The sequence below is a fragment of the Athene noctua genome, chromosome 10, assembly GCF_965140245.1.
Source record: "Athene noctua chromosome 10, bAthNoc1.hap1.1, whole genome shotgun sequence".
In the NCBI taxonomy this organism is placed as follows: Eukaryota; Metazoa; Chordata; class Aves; order Strigiformes; family Strigidae; genus Athene; species Athene noctua.
Window position 1 is genome coordinate 25,946,414 of NC_134046.1, and position 22,260 is coordinate 25,968,673.

Sequence of the window (22,260 nt, forward strand, 5' to 3'; positions counted from 1 at the left end):
GGCGAGCCGAGTCCAGAGCCGAACCCAGATCCGAGCCCCGATCCCAGCCCAAAGCCGAGCCGAGTCCAGAGACGAGCCCAGAGCCGAGCCTCGAGCCGAGCCCCGAGCCCAGCCGAGCACAAAGCCCAGAGCCGAGCCTCGAGACGAGCCCCGATACAATCCCCAAACCCAGCCTAGACCCGAGGCGAGCCGAGTCCAGAGCCGAACCCAGATCCGAGCCCCGAGCCCAGCCTAGAGCCGAGCCGAGTCCAGAGCCGAGCCCAGATTCAGGCGCGATCTGAGCCTCGAGCCGAGCCAAGAGCAGAGCCGATACCTGAGCCCAACCCAAAGCCGATTGCAGACAAGCCCAGAGCCGAGCCTCGAGCCCAGCCTAGAGCCGAGTCCAGAGCCGAGCCCAGAGCCAAGCCTCGAGCCGAGCCCCGAGCCCAGCCGAGCACAGACCCCATAGCCGATGCTCAAGACGAGCCCCGAGACAATCCCCAAGCCCAGCCTAGATCCGAGGCGAGCCGAGTCCAGAGCCGAAACCAGATCCGAGCCCCGAGCCCAGCCTAGAGCCGAGCCGAGGCGAGAGCCCAGCCTAGAGCCGAGCCCAGAGCCGAACCTCAAGCCGAGCCGCGAGCCCAGCCGAACACAGAGCACAGAGCCGAGCCTCGAGACGAGCCCCGAGACAATCCCCAAGCCCAGCCTAGAGCCGAGGCGAGCCGAGTCCAGAGCCGAACCCAGATCCGAGCCCCGAGCCCAGCCTAGAGCCGAGACGAGTCCAGAGCCGAGCCCAGGTTCAGGCGCGATCTGAGCCTCGAGCCGAGCCAAGAGCAGAGCCGATACCTGAGCCCAACCCAAAGCCGATTGCAGACAATCCCAGAGCCGAGCCTCGAGCCCAGCCTAGAGCCGAGTCCAGAGCCGAGCACAGAGCCGAGCCCCGAGCCCAGCCGAACACAGAGCACAGAGCCGAGCCTCGAGACGAGCCCCGATACAATCCCCAAGCCCAGCCTAGTGCCGAGGCGAGCCGAGTCCAGAGCCGAACCCAGATCCGAGCCCCCAGCCCAGCCCAGAGCCGAGCCGAGCCAGAGCCCAGTCTAGAGGCGAGCCCAGAGCCGAGTATTGAGACGAGCCTCGAGCCGAGCCCCGAGCCCAGCCGAGCACAGAGCTCAGAGCCCAGCCTAGAGACGAGCCCAGAGAAGAGCCTCGAGCCTAGCCTGGAGCCCAGCCGAGCACAGAGCACAGAGCCGAGCCTCGAGACGAGCCCCGAGACAATCCCCAAGCCCAGCCTAGAGCCGACGCGAGCCGAGTCCAGAGCCGAACCCAGATCCGAGCCCCGAGCCCAGCCTAGAGCCGAGACGAGTCCAGAGCCGAGCCCAGGTTCAGGCGCGATCTGAGCCTCGAGCCGAGCCAAGAGCAGAGCCGATACCTGAGCCCAACCCAAAGCCGATTGCAGACAATCCCAGAGCCGAGCCTCGAGCCCAGCCTAGAGCCGAGTCCAGAGCCGAGCACAGAGCCGAGCCCCGAGCCCAGCCGAACACAGAGCACAGAGCCGAGCCTCGAGACGAGCCCCGAGACAATCCCCAAGCCCAGCCTAGAGCCGAGGCGAGCCGAGTTCAGAGCCGAACCCAGATCCGAGCCCCCAGCCCAGCCCAGAGCCGAGCCGAGCCAGAGCCCAGTCTAGAGGCGAGCCCAGAGCCGAGTATTGAGACGAGCCTCGAGCCGAGCCCCGAGCCCAGCCGAGCAGAGAGCCCAGAGCCGAGCCTCAAGACGATCCCCGAGACAATCCCCAAGCCCAGCCTAGAGCCGAGGCGAGCCGAGTCCAGAGCCGAACCCAGATCCGAGCCCCGAGCCCGGCCTAGACCTGAACCGAGCCCATAGCCCAGCCTAGAGCAGAGCCTCGAGCCGAGCCCCGAGCCCAGCCAAGCACAGAGCCCAGAGCCGAGCCTCGAGACGAGCCCCGAGACAATCCCCAAGCCCAGCCTAGAGCCGAGTCGAGCCGAGTCCAGAGCCGAACACAGATCCGAGCCCCGAGCCCAGCCTAGAACCGAGTCCAGAGACGAGCCCAGAGCAGAGCCACGACCCCAGCCTAGAGCCGAGAGCAGACAAGCCCAGAGCCGAGCCTCGAGCCCAGCTTAGATCCGTGTCCAGAGCCGAACCCAGATCCGAGCCCCGATCCCAGCCCAAAGCCGAGCCGAGTCCAGAGGCGAGCCAAGAGCCGAGCCTCGAGCCGAGCCCCGAGCCCAGCCGAGCACAGAGCTCAGAGCCCAGCCCAGAGCCGAGCCCAGAGCCGAGCCGCGAGCCGAGCCTCGAGCCGAGCCCCGAGCCCAGCCGAGCACAGAGCCCAGAGCCGAGCCTCGAGACGAGCCCCGAGACAATCCCCAAGCCCAGCCTACAGCCGAGGCGAGCCGAGTCCAGAGCCGAACCCAGATCCGAGCCCCGAGCCCAGCCTAGAGCCGACCCGAGTCCAGAGCCGAGCCCAGATTCAGGCGCGATCTGAGCCTCGAGCCGAGCCAAGAGCAGAGCCGATACCTGAGCCAAACCCAAAGCCGATTGCAGACAAGCCCAGAGCCGAGCCTCGAGCCCAGGCTAGAGCCGAGTCCAGAGCCGAACCCAGAGCCGAGCCTCGAGCCGAGCCCCGAGCCCAGCCGAGCACAGAGCCCAGAGCCGAGACTCGAGACGAGCCCCGAGACAATCCCCAAGCCCAGCCTAGAGCCGAGGCGAGCCGAGTCCAGAGCCGAACCCAGATCCGAGCCCCGAGCCCAGCCTAGAGCCGAGCCGAGTCCAGAGCCGAGCCCAGAGCCGTGCCTCGAGCCGAGCCCCGAGCCCAGCCGAGCACAGAGCCCAGAGCCGAGCCTCGAGAGGAGCCCCGAGACAATCCCCAAGCCCAGCCTAGAGCCGAGGCGAGCCGAGTCCAGAGCCGAACCCAGATCCGAGCCCCGAGCCCAGCCTAGAGCCGAGCCGAGGCTAGAGCCCAGTCTAGATCCGAGCCCAGAGCCGAACCTCGGAGCCGAGCCCCGAGCCCAGCCGAACACAGAGCACAGAGCCGAGCCTCGAGACGAGCCCCGAGACAATCCCCAAGCCCAGCCTAGAGCCGAGGCGAACCGAGTCCAGAGCCGAACCCAGAACCGAGCCCCGAGGCCAGCCTAGAGCCGAGCCGAGTCCAGAGCCGAGCCTCGAGCCCAGCATAGAACCGAGTCCAGAGACGAGCCCAGAGCAGAGCCACGAGCCCAGCCTAGAGCCGAGAGCAGACAAGCCCAGAACCGAGCCTCGAGCCCAGCCTAGATCCGAGTCCAGACCCGAGCCCAGAGCAGAGCCACGAACTGAGCCTAGAGCCGAGCCGAGGCCAGAGCCCAGCCTAGAGCCGAGCCCAGAGCCGAATTTCGAATCGAGCCCCGAGCCCTGCCGAACAAAGAGCACAGAGAAGAGCCTCTAGACGAGCCCCGAGACAATCCCCAAGCCCAGCCTAGAGCCGAGGCGAGCCGAGTCCAGAGCCGAACCCAGATCCGAGCCCCGAGCCCAGCCTAGAGGCGAGCCGAGCCAGAGCACAGTCTAGAGCCGAGCCTAGAGCCGAGTCCAGAGCCGAGCCTCGAGCCGAGCCCCGAGCCCAACCGAGCACAGAGCCCATAGCCGATGCTCAAGACGAGCCCCGAGACAATCCCCAAGCCCAGCCTAGAGCCGAGGCGAGCCGAGTCCAGAGCCGAACCCATATCCGAGCCCCGAACCCAGCCTAGAGCCGAGCCGAGGCTAGAGCCCAGCCTAGAGCCGAGCCCAGAGCCGAACCTCGAGCCGAGCCCCGAGCCCAGCCGAGCACAGAGCCCAGAGCCGAGCCTCGAGACGAGCCCCGAGAAAATCCCCAAGCCCAGCCTAGAGCCGAGGCGAGCCGAGTCCAGAGCCGAACCCAGATCCGAGCCCCGAGCCCAGCCCAAAGCCGAGCCGAGTCCAGAGCCGAGCCCAGAGCCCAGCCTCGAGCCCAGCCTAGATCCGTGTCCAGAGCCGAGCCCCGAGCCCAGCCGAGCACAGAGCCCAGAGCCGAGCCTCGAGACGAGCCCCGAGACAATCCCCAAGCCCAGACTAGAGCCGAGGCGAGCCGAGTCCAGAGCCGAACCCATATCCGAGCCCCGAGCCCAGCCTAGAGCCGAGCCGAGGCTAGAGCCCAGCCTAGAGCCGAGCCCAGAACCGAGCCTCGAGCCGAGCCCCGAGCCCAGCCGAGCACAGAGCCCAGAGCCGAGCCTCGAGACGAGCCCCGAGACAATCCCCAAGCCCAGCCTAGAGCCGAGGCGAGCCGAGTCCAGAAACGAACCGAGATCCGAGCCCCGAGTCCAGCCTAGAGGCGAGCCGAGCCAGAGCCCAGTCTAGTGGCGAGCCCAGAGCCGAGTATTGACACGAGCTTCGAGCCGAGCCCCGAGCCCAGCCGAGCACAGAGCCCAGAGCCGAGCCTCAAGACGATCCCCGAGACAATCCCCAAGCCCAGCCTAGAGCCGATGCGAGCCGAGTAGAGAGCCGAACCCAGATCCGAGCCCCGAGCCCAGCCTAGAACCGAGCCGAGTCCAGATCCGAGCCCAGAGCCGAGCCTCGAGCCGAGCCCCGAGCCCAGCCGAGCTCAGAGCCCAGAGCCGAGCCTCGAGACGAGCCCCGAGACAATCCCCAAGCCCAGCCTAGAGCCGAGGCGAGCCGACTCCAGAGCCGAACCCAGATCAGAGCCCCGAGCCCAGCCTAGAGCCGAGCCGAGGCTAGAGCCCAGCCTAGAGCCGAGCCCAGAGCCGAACCTCGAGCCGAGCCATGAGCCCAGCCGAACACAGAGCACAGAGCCGAGCCTCGAGACGAGCCCCGAGCCCAGCCGAGCACAGAGCTCAGAGCCCAGCCTAGAGCCGAGACCAGAGCCGAGCCCCGAGACAATCCCCAAGCCCAGCCTAGAGCCGAGGCGAGCCGAGTCCAGAGCCGAACCCAGATCCGAGCCCCGAGCCCAGCCCAAAGCCGAGCCGAGTCCAGAGACGAGCCCAGAGCCGAGCCTCGAGCCGAGCCCCGAGCCCAGCCGAGCACAGAGCCCAGAGCCGAGCCTCGAGACGAGCCCCGAGACAATCCCCAAGCCCAGCCTAGAGCCGAGGCGAGCCGAGTCCAGAGCCGAACCCAGATCCGAGCCCCAAGCGCAGCCGAAAGCCGAGCCGAATCCAGAGCAGAGCCCAGGTTCAAGCGCGATCGGAGCCTCGAGCCGAGCCAAGAGCAGAGCAGATCCCTGATCCCAGCTCAAAGCCGAGAGCAGACAAGCCCTGAGCCGAGCCTCGAGCCCAGCCTAGAGCCGAGTCCAGAGCCGAGCCCAGAGCCGAGCCTCGAGCCGAGCCCCGAGCCCAGCCGAGCACAGAGCCCAGAGCCGAGCCTCGAGACGAGCCCCGAGACAATCCCCAAGCCCAGCCTAGAGCCGAGGCGAGCCGAGTCGAGAACCGAACCCAGATCCGAGCCCCGAGCCCAGCCTAGAGCCGAGCCGAGCCTAGTCCAGAGCCGAACACAGATCCGAGCCCTGAGCCCAGCCTAGAGGCGAGGCCACAGCGGAGTATTGAGCCGAGGCTCGAGCCGAGCCCCGAGCCCAGCCGAGCACAGAGCTCAGAGCCCAGCCTAGAGCCGAGCCCAGAGCCGAGCCTGGAGCCGAGCCCCGAGCCCAGCCGAGCACAGAGCCCAGAGCCGAGCCTCGAGACGAGCCCCGAGACAATCCCCAAGCCCAGCCTAGAGCCGAGGCGAGCCGAGTCCAGAGCCGAACCCAGATCCGAGCCCCAAGCGCAGCCTAGAGCCGAGCCGAGTCCAGAACAGAGCCAGAGTCGGGCGCGATCGGAGCCTCGAGCCGAGCCAAGAGCAGAGCAGATCCCTGATCCCAGCTCAAAGCCGAGAGCAGACAAGCCCTGAGCCGAGCCTCGAGCCCAGCCTAGAGCCGAGTCCAGAGCCGAGCCCAGAGCCGAGCCTCGAGCCGAGCCCCGAGCCCAGCCGAACACAGAGCACAGAGCCGAGCCTCGAGACGAGCCCCGAGACAATCCCCAAGCCCAGCCTAGAGCCCAGCCTAGAGCCAAGCCCAGAGCCGAAACTCGAGCCGAGCCCCGAGCCCAGCCGAACACAGAGCACAGAGCCGAGCCTCGAGACGAGCCCCGAGACAATCCCCAAGCCCAGCCTAGAGCCGAGGCGAGCCGAGTCCAGAGCCGAACCCAGATCCGAGCCCCGAGCCCAGCCCAAAGCCGAGCCGAGTCCAGAGCCGAGCCCAGAGCCGAGCCTCGAGCCGAGCCCCGAGCCCAGCCGAGCACAGAGCCCAGATCCGAGTCTCGAGACGAGCCCCGAGACAATCCCCAAGCCCAGCCTAGAGCCGAGTCGAGCCTAGTCCAGAGCCGAACACAGATCCGAGCCCTGAGCCCAGCCTAGAGGCGAGGCCAGAGCGGAGTATTGAGCCGAGGCTCGAGCCGAGCCCCGAGGCCAGCCGAGCACAGAGCTCAGAGCCCAGCCTAGAGCCGAGCCCAGAGCCGAGCCTGGAGCCGAGCCCCGAGCCCAGCCGAGCACAGAGCCCAGAGCCGAGCCTCGAGACGAGCCCCGAGACAATCCCCAAGCCCAGCCTAGAGCCGAGGCGAGCCGAGTCCAGAGCCGAACCCAGATCCGAACCCCGAGCCCAGCCTAGAGCCGAGCCGAGTCCAGAGCCGAGCCCAGAGCCGAGCCTCGAGACGAGCCCCGAGCCCAGCCGAGCACAGAGCCCAGAGCCGAGCCTCGAGACGAGCCCCGAGGCAATCCCCAAGCCCAGCCTAGAGCCGAGGCGAGCCGAGTCCAGAGCCGAACCCAGATCCGAGCCCCAAGCGCAGCCTAGAGCCGAGCCGAGTCCAGAGCAGAGCCCAGAGTCGGGCGCGATCGGAGCCTCGAGCCGAGCCAAGAGCAGAGCAGATCCCTGATCCCAGCTCAAAGCCGAGAGCAGACAAGCCCTGAGCCGAGCCTCGAGCCCAGCCTAGAGCCGAGTCCAGAGCCGAGCCCAGAGCCGAGCCTCGAGCCGAGCCCCGAGCCCAGCCGAGCACAGAGCCCAGAGCCGAGCCTCGAGACGAGCCCCGAGACAATCCCCAAGCCCAGCCTAGAGCCGAGGCGAGCCGAGTCCAGAGCCGAACCCAGATCCGAGCCCCAAGCCCAGCCTAGAGGCGAGACGAGCCAGAGCACAGTCTAGAGCCGAGCCTAGAGCCGAGTCCAGAGCCGAGCCTCGAGCCGATCCCCGAGCCCAGCCGAGCACAGAGCCCAGAGCCGAGCCTCGAGACGAGCCCCGAGACAATCCCCAAGCCCAGCCTAGAGCCGAGGCGAGCCGAGTCCAGAGCCGAACCCAGATCAGAGCCCCGAGCCCAGCCCAAAGCCGAGCCGAGTCCAGAGCCGAGCCCAGAGCCGAGCCTCGAGCCGAGCCCCGAGCCCAGCCGAACACAGAGCACAGAGCCGAGCCTCGAGACGAGCCCCGAGACAATCCCCAAGCCCAGCCTAGAGCCCAGCCTAGAGCCAAGCCCAGAGCCGAACCTCGAGCCGAGCCCCGAGCCCAGCCGAACACAGAGCACAGAGCCGAGCCTAGAGCCGAGCCCAGAGCCGAGCCTGGAGCCGAGCCCCGAGGCCAGCCGAGCACAGAGCTCAGAGCCCAGCCTAGAGCCGAGCCCAGAGCCGAGCCTGGAGCCGAGCCCCGAGCCCAGCCGAGCACAGAGCCCAGAGCCGAGCCTCGAGACGAGCCCCGAGACAATCCCCAAGCCCAGCCTAGAGCCGAGGCGAGCCGAGTCCAGAGCCGAACCCAGATCCGAACCCCGAGCCCAGCCTAGAGCCGAGCCGAGCCCAGAGCCGAGCCAAGAGCCGAGCCTCGAGACGAGCCCCGAGCCCAGCCGAGCACAGAGCCCAGAGCCGAGCCTCGAGACGAGCCCCGAGGCAATCCCCAAGCCCAGCCTAGAGCCGAGGCGAGCCGAGTCCAGAGCCGAACCGAGATCCGAGCCCCAAGCGCAGCCTAGAGCCGAGCCGAGTCCAGAGCAGATCCCAGAGTCGGGCGCGATCGGAGCCTCGAGCCGAGCCAAGAGCAGAGCAGATCCCTGATCCCAGCTCAAAGCCGAGAGCAGACAAGCCCTGAGCCGAGCCTCGAGCCCACCCTAGAGCCGAGTCCAGAGCCGAGCCTCGAGCCGAGCCCCGAGCCCAGCCGAGCACAGAGCCCAGAGCCGAGCCTCGAGACGAGCCCCGAGACAATCCCCAAGCCCAGCCTAGAGCCGAGGCGAGCCGAGTCCAGAGCCGAACCCAGATCCGAGCCCCGAGCCCAGCCTAGAGCCGAGCCGAGGCTAGAGCCCAGCCTAGAGCCGAGCCCAGAGCCGAGCCTCGAGCCGAGCCCCGAGCCCAGCCGAGCACAGAGCCCAGAGCCGAGCCTCCAGACGAGCCCCGAGACAATCCCCAAGCCCAGCCTAGAGCCGAGGCGAGCCGAGTCCAGAGCCGAACCCAGATCCGAGCCCCGAGCCCAGCCTAGAGGCGAGCCGAGCTAGAGCCCAGTCTAGAGCCCAGCCTAGAGCCGAGCCCAGAGCCGAGCCTCGAGCCGAGCCCCGAGCCCAGCCGAGCACAGAGCCCAGATCCGAGCCTCGAGACGAGCCCCGAGACAATCCCCAAGCCCAGCCTAGAGCCGAGTCGAGCCTAGTCCAGAGCCGAACACAGATCCGAGCCCTGAGCCCAGCCTAGAGGCGAGGCCAGAGCGGAGTATTGAGCCGAGGCTCGAGCCGAGCCCCGAGCCCAGCCGAGCACAGAGCTCAGAGCCCAGCCTAGAGCCGAGCCCAGCGCCGAGCCTGGAGCCGAGCCCCGAGCCCAGCCGAGCACAGAGCCCAGAGCCGAGCCTCGAGACGAGCCCCGAGACAATCCCCAAGCCCAGCCTAGAGCCGAGGCGAGCCGAGTCCAGAGCCGAACCCAGATCCGAGCCCCAAGCGCAGCCTAGAGCCGAGCCGAGTCCAGAACAGAGCCAGAGTCGGGCGCGATCGGAGCCTCGAGCCGAGCCAAGAGCAGAGCAGATCCCTGATCCCAGCTCAAAGCCGAGAGCAGACAAGCCCTGAGCCGAGCCTCGAGCCCAGCCTAGAGCCGAGTCCAGAGCCGAGCCCAGAGCCGAGCCTCGAGCCGAGCCCCGAGCCCAGCCGAGCACAGAGCCCAGAGCCGAGCCTCGAGACGAGCCCCGAGACAATCCCCAAGCCCAGCCTAGAGCCGAGGCGAGACGAGTCCAGTGCCGAACCCAGATCCGAGCCCCGAGCCCAGACTAGAGCCGAGCCGATCCCAGAGCCCAGCCTAGAGCCGAGCCCAGAACCGAGCCTCGAGCCGAGCCCCGAGCCCAGCCGAGCACAGAGCCCAGAGCCGAGCCTCGAGATGAGCCCCGAGACAATCCCCAAGCCCAGCCTAGAGCCGAGGCGAGCCGAGTCCAGAGCCGAACCCAGATCCGAGCCCCGAGCCCAGCCTAGAGCCGAGCCGAGTCCAGAGCCGAGCCCAGAGCCGAGCCTCGAGCCGAGCCCCGAGCCCAGCCGAGCACAGAGCCCAGAGCCGAGACTCGAGACGAGCCCCGAGACAATCCCCAAGCCCAGTCTAGAGCCGAGGTGAGCCGAGTCCAGAACCGAACCCATATCCGAGCCCCGAGTCCAGCCTAGAGGCGAGACGAGCCAGAGCCCAGTCTAGTGGCGAGCTCAGAGCCGAGTATTGAGACGAGCCTCGAGCCGAGCCTCGAGACCAGCCGAGCACAGAGCCCAGAGCCGAGCCTCGAGACGAGACCCGAGACAATCCCCAAGCCCAGCCTAGAGCCGAGGCGAGCCGAGTCCAGAGCCGAACACAGATCCGAGCCCCGAGCCCAGCCTAGAGCCGAGCCGAGTCCAGAGCCGAGCCCAGAGCCGAGCCTCGAGCCGAGCCCCGAGCCCAGCCGAGCACAGAGCCCAGAGCCGAGCCTCGAGACGAGCCCCGAGACAATCCCCAAGCCCAGCCTAGAGCCGAGGCGAGCCGAGTCCAGAGCCGAACCCAGATCCGAGCCCCAAGCGCAGCCTAGAGCCGAGCCGAGTCCAGAGCAGAGCCCAGAGTCGGGCGCGATCTGAGCCTCGAGCCGAGCCAAGAGCAGAGCAGATCCCTGAGCCCAGCTCAAAGCCGAGAGCAGACAAGCCCTGAGCCGAGCCTCGAGCCCAGCCTAGAGCCGAGTCCAGAGCCGAGCCCAGAGCCGAGCCTCGACCCGAGCCCCGAGCCCAGGCGAGCACATAGCCCAGAGCCGAGCCTCGAGACGAGCCCCGAGACAATCCCCAAGCCCAGCCTAGAGCCGAGGCGAGACGAGTCCAGTGCCGAACCCAGATCCGAGCCCCGAGCCAAGACTAGAGCCGAGCCGATCCCAGAGCCCAGCCCAAAGCCGAGCCAAGAACCGAGCCTCGAGCTGAGCCCGTAGCCCAGCCGAGCACAGAGCCCAGAGCCGAGCCTCGAGACGAGCCCCGAGACAATCCCCAAGCCCAGCCTAGAGCCGAGGCGAGCCGAGTCGAGAGCCGAACCCAGATCCGAGCCCCGAGCCCGGTCTAGGGCCGAGCCGAGGCTAGAGCCCAGCCTAGAGCCGAGCCCAGAGCCGAACCTCGAGCCGAGCCCCGAGCCCAGCCGAACACAGAGCACAGAGCCGAGCCTCGAGACGAGCCCCGAGACAATCCCCAAGCCCAGCCTAGAGCCGAGGCGAGCCGAGTCCAGAACCGAACCCAGATCCGAGCCCCGAGCCCAGCCCAAAGCCGAGCCGAGTCCAGAGCCGAGCCCAGAGCCGAGCCTCGAGCCGAGCCCCGAGCCCAGCCAAGCACAGAGCCCAGAGCCGAGCCTCGAGACGAGCCCCGAGACAATCCCCAAGCCCAGCCTAGAGCCGAGGCGAGCCGAGTCCAGAGCCGAACCCAGATCCGAGCCCCGAGCCCAGCCTAGAGCCGAGCCGAGGCTAGAGCCCAGCCTAGAGCCGAGCCCAGAGCCGAACCTCGAATCAGGCCCTGAGCCCTGCCGAACAAATAGCACAGAGAAGAGCCTCGAGACGAGCCCCGAGACAATCCCCAAGCCCAGCCTAGAGCCGAGGCGAGCCGAGTCCAGAGCCGAACCCAGATCCGAGCCCCAAGCCCAGCCTAGAGGCGAGACGAGCCAGAGCACAGTCTAGAGCCGAGCCTAGAGCCGAGTCCAGAGCCGAGCATCGAGCCGATCCCCGAGCCCAGCCGAGCACAGAGCCCAGAGCCGAGCCTCGAGACGAGCCCCGAGACAATCCCCAAGCCCAGCCTAGAGCCGAGGCGAGCCGAGTCCAGAGCCGAACCCAGATCAGAGCCCCGAGCCCAGCCCAAAGCCGAGCCGAGTCCAGAGCCGAGCCCAGAGCCGAGCCTCGAGCCGAGCCCCGAGCCCAGCCGAACACAGAGCCCAGAGCCGAGCCTCGAGACGAGCCCCGAGACAATCCCCAAGCCCAGCCTAGAGCCCAGCCTAGAGCCAAGCCCAGAGCCGAACCTCGAGCCGAGCCCCGAGCCCAGCCGAACACAGAGCACAGAGCCGAGCCTCGAGACGAGCCCCGAGATAATCCCCAAGCCCAGCCTAGAGCCGAGGCGAGCCGAGTCCAGAGCCGAACCCAGATCCGAGCCCCGAGCCCAGCCCAAAGCCGAGCCGAGTCCAGAGCCGAGCCCAGAGCCGAGCCTCGAGCCGAGCCCCGAGCCCAGCCGAGCACAGAGCCCAGATCCGAGCCTCGAGACGAGCCCCGAGACAATCCCCAAGCCCAGCCTAGAGCCGAGTCGAGCCTAGTCCAGAGCCGAACACAGATCCGAGCCCTGAGCCCAGCCTAGAGGCGAGGCCAGAGCGGAGTATTGAGCCGAGGCTCGAGCCGAGCCCCGAGGCCAGCCGAGCACAGAGCTCAGAGCCCAGCCTAGAGCCGAGCCCAGAGCCGAGCCTGGAGCCGAGCCCCGAGCCCAGCCGAGCACAGAGCCCAGAGCCGAGCCTCGAGACGAGCCCCGAGACAATCCCCAAGCCCAGCCTAGAGCCGAGGCGAGCCGAGTCCAGAGCCGAACCCAGTTCCGAACCCCGAGCCCAGCCTAGAGCCGAGCCGAGCCCAGAGCCGAGCCAAGAGCCGAGCCTCGAGACGAGCCCCGAGCCCAGCCGAGCACAGAGCCCAGAGCCGAGCCTCGAGACGAGCCCCGAGGCAATCCCCAAGCCCAGCCTAGAGCCGAGGCGAGCCGAGTCCAGAGCCGAACAGAGATCCGAGCCCCAAGCGCAGCCTAGAGCCGAGCCGAGTCCAGAGCAGATCCCAGAGTCGGGCGCGATCGTAGCCTCGAGCCGAGCCAAGAGCAGAGCAGATCCCTGATCCCAGCTCAAAGCCGAGAGCAGACAAGCCCTGAGCCGAGCCTCGAGCCCACCCTAGAGCCGAGTCCAGAGCCGAGCCTCGAGCCGAGCCCCGAGCCCAGCCGAGTACAGAGCCCAGAGCCGAGCCTCGAGACGAGCCCCGAGACAATCCCCAAGCCCAGCCTAGAGCCGAGGCGAGACGAGTCCAGTGCCGAAACCAGATCCGAGCCCCGAGCCCAGACTAGAGCCGAGCCGATCCCAGATCCCAGCCTAGAGCCGAGCCCAGAACCGAGCCTCGAGCCGAGCCCCGAGCCCAGCCGAGCACAGAGCCCAGAGCCGAGCCTCGAGATGAACCCCGAGACAATCCCCAAGCCCAGCCTAGAGCCGAGGCGAGCCGAGTCCAGAGCCGAACCCAGATCCGAGCCCCGAGCCCAGCCTAGAGCCGAGCCGAGTCCAGAGCCGAGTATTGAGACGAGCCTCGAGCCGAGCCCCGAGCCCAGCCGAGCACAGAGCCCAGAGCCGAGCCTCGAGACGAGCCCCGAGACAATCCCCAAGCCCAGCCTAGAGCCGAGGCGAGCCGAGTCCAGAGCCGAACCCAGATCCGAGCCCCGAGCCCAGCCTAGAGCCGAGCCGAGGCTAGAGCCCAGCCTAGAGCCGAACCCAGAGCCGAACCTCGAGCCGAGCCCCGAGCCCAGCCGAACACAGAGCCCAGAGCCGAGCCTCGAGACGAGCCCCGAGACAATCCCCAAGCCCAGCCTAGAGCCGAGTCGAGCCGAGTCCAGAGCCGAACCCAGATCCGAGCCCTGAGCCCAGCCTAGAGCCGAGCCGAGTCCAGAGCCGAGCCCAGATTCAGGCGCGAGATGAGCCTCGAGCCGAGCCAAGAGCAGAGCCGATACCTGAGCCCAACCCAAAGCCGATTGCAGACAAGCCCAGATCCGAGCCTCGAGCCCAGCCTAGAGACGAATCCAGAGCCGAGCCCAGAGCCGAGCCTCGAGCCGAGCCCCGAGCCCAGCCGAGCACAGAGCCCATAGCCGATATTCAAGACGAGCCCCGAGACAATCCCCAAGCCCAGCCTATAGCCGAGGCGAGCCGAGTCCAGAGCCGAACCCAGATCCAAGCCCCCAGCCCAGCCTAGAGACGAGCCGAAGCTAGAGCCCAGCCTAGAGCCGAGCCCAGAGCCGAACCTCGAATTGAGCCCCGAGCCCTGCCGAAAAATGAGCACAGAGAAGAGCCTCGAGACGAGCCCCGAGACAATCCCCAAGCCCAGCCTAGAGCCGAGGCGAGCCGAGTCCAGAGCCGAACCCAGATCCGAGCCCCGAGCCCAGCCTAGAGGCGAGCCGAGCCAGAGCACAGTCTAGAGCCGAGTCCAGAGCCGAGCCTCGAGCCGAGCCCCGAGCCCAGCCGAGCACAGAGCCCAGATCCGAGCCTCGAGACGAGCCCCGAGACAATCCCCAAGCCCAGCCTAGAGCCGAGGCGAGCCGAGTCCAGAGCCGAACCCAGATCAGAGCCCCGAGCCCGGCCTAGAGCCGAGCCGAGGCTAGAGCCCAGCCTAGAGCCAAGCCCAGAGCCGAACCTCGAGCCGAGCCCCGAGCCCAGCCGAACACAGAGCCCAGAGCCGAGCCTCGAGATGAGCCCCGAGACAATCCCCAAGCCCAGCCTAGAGCCGAGGCGAGACGAGTCCAGAGCCGAACCCAGATCCGAGCCCCGAGCCCAGCTCAAAGCCGAGCCGAGTCCAGAGACGAGCCCAGAGCTGAGCCTCGAGCCGAGCCCCGAGCCCAGCCGAGCACAGAGCCCAGAGCCGAGCCTCGAGATGAACCCCGAGACAATCCCCAAGCCCAGCCTAGAGCCGAGGCGAGCCGAGTCCAGAGCCGAACCCAGATCCGAGCCCCGAGCCCAGCCTAGAGCCGAGCCGAGTCCAGAGCCGAGTATTGAGACGAGCCTCGAGCAGAGCCCCGAGCCCAGCCGAGCACAGAGCCCAGAGCCGAGCCTCGAGACGAGCCCCGAGACAATCCCCAAGCCCAGCCTAGAGCCGAGGCGAGCCGAGTCCAGAGCCGAACCCAGATCCGAGCCCCGAGCCCAGCCTAGAGCCGAGCCGAGGCTAGAGCCCAGCCTAGAGCCGAACCCAGAGCCGAACCTCGAGCCGAGCCCCGAGCCCAGCCGAACACAGAACCCAGAGCCGAGCCTCGAGACGAGCCCCGAGACAATCCCCAAGCCCAGCCTAGAGCCGAGTCGAGCCGAGTCCAGAGCCGAACCCAGATCCGAGCCCTGAGCCCAGCCTAGAGCCGAGCCGAGTCCAGAGCCGAGCCCAGATTCAGGCGCGAGATGAGCCTCGAGCCGAGCCAAGAGCAGAGCCGATACCTGAGCCCAACCCAAAGCCGATTGCAGAGAAGCCCAGATCCGAGCCTCGAGCCCAGCCTAGAGACTAATCCAGAGCCGAGCCCAGAGCCGAGCCTCGAGCCGAGCCCCGAGCCCAGCCGAGCACAGAGCCCAGAGCCGATATTCAAGACGAGCCCCGAGACAATCCCCAAGCCCAGCCTATAGCCGAGGCGAGCCGAGTCCAGAGCCGAACCCAGATCCAAGCCCCCAGCCCAGCCTAGAGACGAGCCGAAGCTAGAGCCCAGCCTAGAGCCGAGCCCAGAGCCGAACCTCGAATCGAGCCCCGAGCCCTGCCGAAAAATGAGCACAGAGAAGAGCCTCGAGACGAGCCCCGAGACAATCCCCAAGCCCAGCCTAGAGCCGAGGCGAGCCGAGTCCAGAGCCGAACCCAGATCCGAGCCCCGAGCCCAGCCTAGAGGCGAGCCGAGCCAGAGCACAGTCTAGAGCCGAGTCCAGAGCCGAGCCTCGAGCCGAGCCCCGAGCCCAGCCGAGCACAGAGCCCAGATCCGAGCCTCGAGACGAGCCCCGAGACAATCCCCAAGCCCAGCCTAGAGCCGAGGCGAGCCGAGTCCAGAGCCGAACCCAGATCAGAGCCCCGAGCCCGGCCTAGAGCCGAGCCGAGGCTAGAGCCCATCCTAGAGCCAAGCCCAGAGCCGAACCTCGAGCCGAGCCCCGAGCCCAGCCGAACACAGAGCACAGAGCCGAGCCTCGAGACGAGCCCCGAGACAATCCCCAAGCCCAGCCTAGAGCCGAGGCGAGACGAGTCCAGAGCCGAACCCAGATCCGAGGCCCGAGCCCAGCTCAAAGCCGAGCCGAGTCCAGAGACGAGCCCAGAGCCGAGCCTCGAGCCGAGCCCCGAGCCCAGCCGAGCACAGAGGCCAGAGCCGAGCCTCGAGACGAGCCCCGAGACAATCCCCAAGCCCAGCCTAGAGCCGAGGCGAGCCGAGTCCAGAGCCGAACCCAGATCCGAGCCCCGAGCCCAGCCTAGAGCCGAGCCGAGTCCAGAGCCGAGCCCAGAGCCGAGCCTCGAGCCGAGCCCCGAGCCCAGCCGAGCACAGAGCCCACAGCCGAGACTCGAGACGAGCCCCGAGACAATCCCCAAGCCCAGCCTAGAGCCGAGGCGAGCCGAGTCCAGAGCCGAACCCAGATCCGAGCCCCGAGCCCAGCCTAGAGCCGAGCCGTGTCCAGAGCCGAGCCCAGATTCAGGCGCGATCTGAGCCTCGAGCCGAGCCAAGAGCAGAGCCGATACCTGAGCCCAACCCAAAGCCGATTGCAGACAAGCCCAGAGCCGAGCCTCGAGCCCAGCCTAGAGCCGAGTCCAGAGCCGAGCCCAGAGCCGAGCCTCGAGCCGAGCCCCGAGCCCAGCCGAGCACAGAGCCCAGAGCCGAGCCTCGAGACGAGCCCCGAGACAATCCACAAGCCCAGCCTAGAGCCGAGGCGAGCCGAGTCCAGAGCCGAACCCAGATCCGAGCCCCGAGCCCAGCCTAGAGGTGAGCCGAGCCAGAGCCCAGTCTAGAGCCCAGCCTAGAGCCGAGGCGAGCCGAGTCCAGAGCCGAACCCAGATCCGAGCCCCGAGCCCAACCTAGAGCCGAGCCGAGGCTAGAGCCCAGCCTAGAGCCGAGCACAGAGCCGAACCTCGAGCCGAGCCCCGAGCCCAGCCGAGCACAGAGCACAGAGCCGAGCCTCGAGACGAGCCCCGAGACAATCCCCAAGCCCAGCCTAGAGCCGAGGCGAGCCGAGTCCAGAGCCGAACCCAGATCCGAGCCCCGAGCCCAGCCTAGAGCCGAGCCGAGTCCAGAGCCGAACCCAGGTTCAGGTGCGATCTGAGCCTCGAGCCGAGCCAAGAGCAGAGCCGATACCTGAGCCTAACCCAAAGCCGATTGCAGACAAGCCCTGAGCCGAGCCTCGAGCCCAGCCTAGATTCGTGTCCAGAGCCGAGCCCAGAGCCAAGCAACGAGCAGAGCCTAGAGCCGAGCCGATCCCAGAGCCCAGCCTAGAGCCGAGCCCAGAACCGAGCCTCGAGCCGAGCCCCGAGCCCAGCCGAGCACAGAGCCCAGAGCCGAGCCTCGAGACGAGCCTCGAGACAATCCCCAAGCCCAGCCTAGAGCCGAGGCGAGCGGAGTCCAGAACCGAACCCAGATCCGAGCCCCGAGTCCAGCCTAGAGGCGAGCCGAGCCAGAGCCCAGTCTAGTGGCGAGCCCAGAGCCGAGTATTGAGACGAACTTCGAGCCGAGCCCCGAGCCCAGCCGAGCCCAGAGCCCAGAGCCGAGCCTCAAGACGATCCCCGAGACAATCCCCAAGCCCACCCTAGAGCCGATGCGAGCCGAGTAGAGAGCCGAACCCAGATCCGAGCCCCGAGCCCAGCCTAGAGCCGAGCCGAGTCCAGAGCCGAGCCCAGAGCCGAGCCTCGAGCCGAGCCCCGAGCCCAGCCGAGCACAGAGCCCAGAGCCGAGCCTCGAGACGAGCCCCGAGACAATCCCCAAGCCCAGCCTAGAGCCGAGGCGAGCCGAGTCCAGAGCCGAACCCAGATCAGAGCCCCGAGCCCAGGCTAGAGCCGAGCCGAGGCTAGAGCCCGGCCTAGAGCCGAGCCCAGAGCCGAACCTCGAGCCGAGCCCCGAGCCCAGCCGAACACAGAGCACAGAGCCGAGCCTCGAGACGAGCCCCGAGACAATCCCCAAGCCCAGCCTAGAGCCGAGGCGAGCCGAGTCCAGAGCCGAACCCAGATTCGAGCCCCGAGCCCAGCCCAAAGCCGAGCCGAGTCCAGAGCCGAGCCAAGAGCCGAGCCTCGAGCCGAGCCCCGAGACCAGCCGAGCACAGAGGCCAGAGCCGAGCCTCGAGACGACCCCGAGACAATCCCCAAGCCCACCCTAGAGCCGAGGCGAGCCGAGTCCAGAGCCGAAACCAGATCCGAGCCCCGAGCCCAGCCTAGAGCCGAGCCGAGTCCAGAGCCGAGCCCAGAGCCGAGCCTCGAGCCGAGCACCGAGCCCAGCCGAGCACAGAGCCCAGAGCCGAGCCTCGAGACGAGCTCCGACACAATCCCCAAGCCCAGCCTAGAGCCGAGTCGAGCCGAGTCCAGAGCCGAACACAGATCCGAGCCCTGAGCCCAGCCTAGAGGCGAGGCCAGAGCCGAGTATTGAGCCGAGCCTCGAGCCGAGCCCCGAGCCCTGCCGAACACAGAGCACAGAGCCGAGCCTCGAGACGAGCCCCGAGACAATCCCCAAGCCCAGCCTAGAGCCGAGGCGAGCCGAGTCCAGAGCCGAACCCAGATCCGAGCCCCGAGCCCAACCTAGAGCCGAGCCGAGGCTAGAGCCCAGCCTAGAGCCGAGCCCAGAGACGAACCTCGAGCCGAGCCCCGAGCCCAGCCGAGCACAGAGCACAGAGCCGAGCCTCGAGACGAGCCCCGAGACAATCCCCAAGCCCAGCCTAGAGCTGAGGCGAGCCGAGTCCAGAGCCGAACCCAGATCCGAGCCCCGAGCCCAGCCCAAAGCCGAGCCGAGTCCAGAGCCGAGCCAAGAGCCGAGCCTCGAGCAGAGCCCCGAGCCCAGCCGAGCACAGAGCCCAGAGCCGAGCCTCAAGACGACCCCGACACAATCCCCAAGCCCAGCCTAGAGCCGAGGCGAGCCGAGTCCAGAGCCGAACCCAGATCCGAGCCCCGAGCCCAGCCTAGAGCCGAGCCGAGTCCAGAGCCGAACCCAGGTTCAGGTGCGATCTGAGCCTCGAGCCGAGCCAAGAGCAGAGCCGATACCTGAGCCTAACCCAAAGCCGATTGCAGACAAGCCCTGAGCCGAGCCTCGAGCCCAGCCTAGATCCGTGTCCAGAGCCGAGCCCAGAGCCAAGCAACGAGCAGAGCCTAGAGCCGAGCCGATCCCAGAGCCCAGCCTAGAGCCGAGCCCAGAACCGAGCCTCGAGCCGAGCCCCGAGCCCAGCCGAGCACAGAGCCCAGAGCCGAGCCTCGAGACGAGCCACGAGACAATCCCCAAGCCCAGCCTAGAGCCGAGGCGAGCCGAGTCCAGAACCGAACCCAGATCCGAGCCCCGAGTCCAGCCTAGAGGCGAGCCGAGCCAGAGCCCAGTCTAGTGGCGAGCCCAGAGCCGAGTATTGAGACGAACTTCGAGCCGAGCCCCGAGCCCAGCCGAGCCCAGAGCCCAGAGCCGAGCCTCAAGACGATCCCCGAGACGATCCCCAAGCCCAGCCTAGAGCCGACGCGAGCCGAGTCCAGAGCCGAACCCAGATCAGAGCCCCGAGCCCAAACTAGAGCCGAGCCGAGGCTAGAGCCCGGCCTAGAGCCGAGCCCAGAGCCGAACCTCGAGCCGAGCCCCGAGCCCAGCCGAACACAGAGCACAGAGCCGAGCCTCGAGACGAGCCCCGAGACAATCCCCAAGCCCAGCCTAGAGCCGAGGCGAGCCGAGTCCAGAGCCGAACCCAGATCCGAGCCCCGAGCCCAGCCCAAAGCCGAGCCGAGTCCAGAGCCGAGCCAAGAGCCGAGCCTCGAGCCGAGCCCCGAGACCAGCCGAGCACAGAGGCCAGAGCCGATCCTCGAGACGACCCCGAGACAATCCCCAAGCCCAGCCTAGAGCCGAGGCGAGCCGAGTCCAGAGCCGAACCCAGATCCGAGCCCCGAGCCCAGCCTAGAGCCGAGCCGAGTCCAGAGCCGAGCCCAGAGCCGAGCCTCGAGCCGAGCCCCGAGCCCAGCCGAGCACAGAGCTCAGAGCCCAGCCTAGAGCCGAGCCCAGAGCCGAGCCTCGAGCCGAGCCCCGAGCCTAGCCGAGCACAGAGCCCAGAGCCGAGCCTCGAGACGAGCCCCGAGACAATCCCCAAGCCCAGCCTAGAGCCGAGGCGAGCCGAGTCCAGAGCCGAACCCAGATCCGAGCCCCAAGCGCAGCCTAGAGCCGAGCCGAGTCCAGAGCAGACACCAGAGTCGGGCGCGATCGGAGCCTCGAGCCGAGCCAAGAGCAGAGCAGATCCCTGAGCCCAGCTCAAAGCCGAGAGCAGACAAGCCCTGAGCCGAGCCTCGAGACCAGCCTAGTGCCGAGTCCAGAGCCGAGCCCAGAGCCGAGCCTCGAGCCGAGCCCCGAGACCAGCCGAGAACAGAGCCCAGATCCGAGCCTCGAGACGAGCCCCGAGACAATCCCCAAGCCCAGCCTAGAGCCGAGGCGAGACGAGTCCAGTGCCGAACCCAGATCCGAGCCCCGAGCCCAGACTAGAGCCGAGCCGATCCCAGAGCCCAGCCTAGAGCCGAGCCCAGAACCGAGCCTCGAGCCGAGCCCCGAGCCCAGCCGAGCACAGAGCCCAGAGCCGAGCCTCGAGATGAGCTCCGAGACAATCCCCAAGCCCAGCCTAGAGCCGAGGCGAGCCGAGTCCAGAGCCGAACCCAGATCCGAGCCCCGAGCCCAGCCTAGAGCCGAGCCGAGTCCAGAGCCGAGCCTAGAGCCGAGCCTCGAGCCGAGCCCCGAGCCCAGCCGAGCACAGAGCTCAGATCCGAGCCTCGAGACGAGCCCCGAGACAATCCCCAAGCCCAGCCTAGAGCCGAGGCGAGCCGAGTCCAGAACCGAACCCAGATCCGAGCCCCGAGTCCAGCCTAGAGGCGAGAAGAACCAGAGCCCAGTCTAGAGGCGAGCCCAGAGCCGAGTATTGAGACGAGCCTCGAGCCGAGCCCCGAGCCCAGCCGAGCACAGAGCCCAGAGCCGAGCCCCGAGACAATCCCCAAGCCCAGCCTAGAGCCGAGCCGAGCCGAGTCCAGAGCCGAACCCAGATCCGAGCCCCGAGCCCAGCCCAAAGCCGAGCCGAGTCCAGAGCCGAGCCCAGAGCCGAGCCCAGAGCCGAGCCCCGAGCCCAGCCGAGCACAGAGCCCAGAGCCGAGACTCGAGACGAGCCCCGAGACAATCCCCAAGCCCAGCCTAGAGCCGAGGCGAGCCGAGTCCAGAGCCGAAACCAGATCCGAGCCCCAAGCGCAGCCTAGAGCCGAGCCGAGTCCAGAGCAGACCCCAGAGTCGGGCGCGATCGGAGCCTCGAGCCGAGCCAAGAGCAGAGCAGATCCCTGAGCCCAGCTCAAAGCCGAGAGCAGACAAGCCCTGAGCCGAGCCTCGAGCCCAGCCTAGTGCCGAGTCCAGAGCCGAGCCCAGAGCCGAGCCTCGAGCCGAGCCCCGAGACCAGCCGAGAACAGAGCCCAGATCCGAGCCTCGAGACGAGCCCCGAGACAATCCCCAAGCCCAGCCTAGAGCCGAGGCGAGCCGAGTCGAGAGCCGAACCCAGATCCGAGCCCCGAGCCCAGCCTAGAGCCGAGCCGAGGCTAGAGCCCAGCCTAGAGCCGAGCCCAGAGCCGAACCTCGAGCCGAGCCCCGAGACCAGCCGAACACAGAGCACAGAGTGGAGCCTCGAGACGAGCCCCGAGACAATCCCCAAGCCCAGCCTAGAGCCGAGGCGAGCCGAGTCCAGAGCCGAACCCAGATCCGAGCCCCGAGCCCAGCCCAAAGCCGAGCCGAGTCCAGAGCCGAGCCCAGAGCCGAGCCTCGAGCCGAGCCCCGAGCCCAGCCGAGCACAGAGCCCAGAGCCGAGCCTCGAGACGAGCCCCGAGACAATCCCCAAGCCCAGCCTAGAGCCGAGGCGAGCCGAGTACAGAGCCGAACCCAGATCCGAGCCCCGAGCCCAGCCTAGAGCCGAGCCGAGTCCAGAGCCGAGCACAGATTCAGGCGCGAGATGAGCCTCGAGCCGAGCCAAGAGCAGAGCCGATACCTGAGCCCAACCCAAAGCCGATTGCAGACAAGCCCAGAGCCGAGCCTCGAGCCCAGCCAAGAGCCGAGTCCAGAGCCGAGCACAGATCCGAGCCCCGAGCCTAGCCTAGAGCCGAGCCGACGCTAGAGCCCAGTCTAGAGCCGAGCTCAGAGCCGAGCCTCGAGCCGAGCCCCGAGCCCAGCCGAACACAGAGCACAGAGCCGAGCCTCGAGACGAGCCCCGAGACAATCCCCAAGCCGAGCCTAGAGCCGAGGCGAGCCGAGTCCAGAGCCGAACCCAGATCCGAGCCCCGAGCCCAGCCTAGAGCCGAGCCGAGTCCAGAGCCGAGCCCAGAGCCGAGCCTCGAGCCGAGCCCCGAGCCCAGCCGAGCACAGAGCCCAGAGCCGAGACTCGAGACGAGCCCCGAGACAATCCCCAAGCCCAGCCTAGAGCCGAGGTGAGCCGAGTCCAGAACCGAACCCAGATCCGAGCCCCGAGTCCAGCCTAGAGGCGAGACGAGCCAGAGCCCAGTCTAGTGGCGAGCCCAGAGCCGAGTATTGAGACGAGCCCCGAGCCGAGCCTCGAGACCAGCCGAGCACAGAGCCCAGATCCGAGCCTCGAGACGAGCCCCGAGACAATCCCCAAGCCCAGCCTAGAGCCGAGTCGAGCCGAGTCCAGAGCCGAAGACAGATCCGAGCCATGAGCCCAGCCTAGAGGCGAGGCCAGAGCGGAGTATTGAGCCGAGCCTCGAGCCGAGCCCCGAGCCCAGCCGAGCACAGAGCTCAGAGCCCAGCCTAGAGCCGAGCCCAGAGCCGAGCCTCGACCCGAGCCCCGAGCCCAGCCGAGCACAGAGCCCAGAGCCGAGCCTCGAGACGAGCCCCTAGACAATCCCCAAGC